The sequence below is a fragment of the Sciurus carolinensis genome, chromosome 11 (genome assembly GCF_902686445.1).
Source record: "Sciurus carolinensis chromosome 11, mSciCar1.2, whole genome shotgun sequence".
NCBI classification, from domain to species: domain Eukaryota; kingdom Metazoa; phylum Chordata; class Mammalia; order Rodentia; family Sciuridae; genus Sciurus; species Sciurus carolinensis.
Window position 1 is genome coordinate 27825046 of NC_062223.1, and position 3845 is coordinate 27828890.

At 31.9% G+C, this 3845-nt stretch overlaps 1 pseudogene; it reads right to left on the reverse strand.

Annotated features, from left to right (window-relative positions):
• Positions 1–2307: 2307 nt before the first annotated feature.
• LOC124959331 (olfactory receptor 8K3-like) lies at positions 2308–3247 on the reverse strand (annotated as a pseudogene).
• Positions 3248–3845: the final 598 nt, after the last annotated feature.

Genomic DNA, 3845 nt, shown 5'->3' on the forward strand with positions numbered 1-3845 from the left:
TGTCAACTTTTCTATGGATTTTTGACCTATTAATTATTAATTCTACATTTACAAAATTGTATCTATTTTCTCCAACTGTGGCAAGTTTACTTTTTTATATTTGTGGTTATTTCCATTGTATAAATATTAGAAACTTTAATAAATAAGTGTTTTGATCAATCTTTGTGATTTTTAGTTTTGTTTAAGGACATTTTCTGTGCTGAATCATACACAATACACACATACACACATACACACACAGAGAATACATACAGATAATCAGTATCAGTGACCATATTTAACTTTTGGCATTTAAAGAAGAAACCATGTGAATAATAGTGAAGAGAGCCTTCCAATCAAAAGCAGAGAAATTGCACTAAGAATATATGATGAAAAGAAATACTCTAAAAGTATGTTTTTAAAAGATTAGTTAAACTTAAAAATATCAATTTAGGAAAATAATGATTGAATTCTGTTTTCTGAGATTTTTCTATCAAAATTAAAGAATAAAAGGCACCCATCAAGAAAGAGTTATGCAATATAAAAACATTTTAAATACAAAAGAAGGAGAGAAGGGAAAAAAGATAATATTACCAGTCTTAGAAACTTCAATTTTGCTTTGAGAAAGTTATTGTAACAATGCACATGAGAATTAAAATTTTTTATGTGTATTAAGGTGTCTGTTTTAATTTCTTCATATGGTAAATGACATTAAATTTTAAATATTGAAGCAAACATAAATTCCTTAATCCTGACCTGGTGTATTATTGTTAGTATATTGCTGGACTTATCAAATAACATTCTCTTTACAATTTTCACATATATTATTTAAAGATGTGTCTAATCTGAAATTCACTGTTAGCATTCACTTTATCCCTGCTTACTATACAATCTCAAGAACATTCAATTTTGAGTATATATATATTGAGTATATATATATTTTGTATACAAATATATACAAAACTTACAAATAGGTATAAAATTAGGAATGAAATTTTTGCCTTGATAAGAAATAAGTGCATGAACTCTTTAGCAAGTTTTATCTTTATATGACAATATGCATATTCCTTTATTATTCTAGTAAATTATTTGAGTGACTCTATTGATAATTTGAATGCATTGTAATGTACTAAGAAAACTCATCTATGATTTCATAATGATAATGAAGTGCAATGAGTTCTAAACAATAAAACAATGAAGGTAACCTGGAGAATTTTAAAGAAGCTGATGGATGATATACAAAAACATTACAAGTACTTATGATGTAAAATGACATGCTATACTCCAAATAGAAATATAACATAGCACAAATCAGGGGTTAATCTTTGGTTACATCAACTCAGAACATTGAAAATACAGGGACTACAAACATATTTCATCTTAGAATAGGTATATCGTGCCAAAATAATACTAAGAAATAGATTGAGACCTTTTAAAAGATTATTCCTTGCATTTAGTGAGATAAGGAAGAGTACCTATCCATGAAACCAAAGCAGGAAGAAAGGAATTCAGATCAGACAGTAAGGATAATAAATTAATGAATAAATCGTGGGTGTGTCTTTGGTTGAATCTCAGACATCAGTCTTAACTGGTACATTTACTTGCATATATGTACATACTAAGACAAAATGAGATGCTGCACTGAAGTTCTGAGCCACTGAAGAGCTAATGATGTTGAGATAATAGTGTCTTTTGAACACTTATAAGGTCAGGGTACTGATGAAATAAAAGAAGGAGCCTAAGATCCCCACATGGAAAAGCAACAGGTTAGCATATTCATATGATTGTTTTCTTCAAATGATCAGATTACATTAAGCCTTCTGTTACCACACTCAAGATTGAGTTTAGCACAAGCCACAAAAACACAAAGATCAAAGTGGAATGAGGGTGTTCATGTAAAAACATAAATACATGCACAAACAAAAACATGGACAGTGGAAAGTTTATTGCAATGCTTGACAAATATCACAAAAAAATTGTGATTCTCTTTCACACACAGTACTCATTCTCTAATAGAGCGTGGGACTCTACTACCTACACTAATAGGATGAGCATCCAAAATCCATTATAATTTACCATAAATGTAACCATTTATTATGTTTATGATTCATATCTCATGCTGAAGAAGGGAAATTCTTTTGCCATTCATTTTATTTACATGTGTATTTAAAGCATTTAAAAATTTGACCAGTACAAAAAGGTCAATATCTACTTATATATATTAAGTCAATTTATTTTATTTTATTTTTTGCTTGTTATACATCCTGGAAGAAAAGAGACCACGTTGATGTCAAAATCTGATTTAAATGACTCATATTTTATATACCTTTAAGGAAAGATATTGCATACTTTTTTCCATGTGCTTAATAGGGCATACTTTACATCTTTGTTCCTCAAGCTGTAGATCAAGGGATTCAACATGGGAATGACTAGGGTGTAAAATATGGAAGCCACTTTATCAGTGTCTAAGGAATGACTGAATTTGGGCTGTACGTACATAAATATCAAAGTCCCACAGAACACTATGACAGCTGTCAGGTGGGATCCACAGGTGGAGAAAGCCTTGTGCCTGCCCTCAGCAGACTTCATCCTGAGAATGGCTATGAGGATGAGCATGTAGGACACAAGGATGTTCAGAAGAGAGGAAAGCAAATTGAAAACTGCTAAGATCAGAATAATCACTTCAATTTCATGTGTGTTTGATCAGAGCAAAGATAACAAGGGGAGACTGTCACAGTAGAAATGACTGATGACATTGTAACCACAGAAGGGTAAAGTAAAAATCTTTATGGTAATTAGAAGTGACACAAATGTACCACAGAGATAGGAGATTGCCACCAAGAACTGACACACCCTCTGTGACATGATGACAGTGTAGAGGAGAGGGTCACAGATGGCCACATAGTGGTCGTAGGCCATCACTGATAACATATAGTTCAGAAGTAATGAACACACAAAAGAAAGCTAGCTGAGTAGCACAAAAATAACAGGAGATTGCATTTTGATCCACCACAAAATTGACTAACATTTTGGGACCCACAGCTGTAGAATAACCAAGGTCACTGAGAGCCAGGTGTCTCAGGAAAAAGTACATAGGTGTTTGCAGGCTGTGATCCACCATGGTGAGGATGACCGTGCCCAAGTTTCCCACCAGTGTGCTTATGTAGATGATGAGGAAGAGCCCAAACAGTGGAGCCTACAGCTCAGGGCACAATGTGATGCCCTTCAGAATGAACTCATGCACAGTTGTGAGGTTGTGATTTTTCATCCAGAGTTTTCTTTAGAAAGTCTTATCTGGAAAGACAGAATAGCCAAATCAATAGTTTTCAAATATTTTCATCATGGGAACATTTATTATTCAAAACGTAAATAATATGTATGTAAATATTCAAATTTAAAATATTCAAAAGTAAACACAATGTGCATTGTTACAATGAAAAATATATAGAAATAGAGAGAGGTAGTAACAGGACAGTTTTTCTCAACTGGATGATTTTACTTACCAAGGAACATTTTTAACATCTGTAGTTACTTTGAATGCCACAATTGGGAAGTGTACTGCGACTGGCATCTCATGGTTCCAGGGCTGGTAAGCTGCTAAACATCCTACTAAATCTAATATCCATTCAAATGTAATAGCAATAGCAATAAAAGTGTTCCAAGTTTGATAAACTCTGATAAAAGTAATAAGAAGCCATAAGGCTAGTGATAAAGATATAGACATATAAGACAAGTTAAGCATTACTTAAACTTTGGGTGTTATATAAGTAATTATTATACTATTAAATTTATTTATTACATAATTATAATAACATGCCGATATTTAATAATTAATTTTATAAAAAGTCTGGGTATATCAATTACAT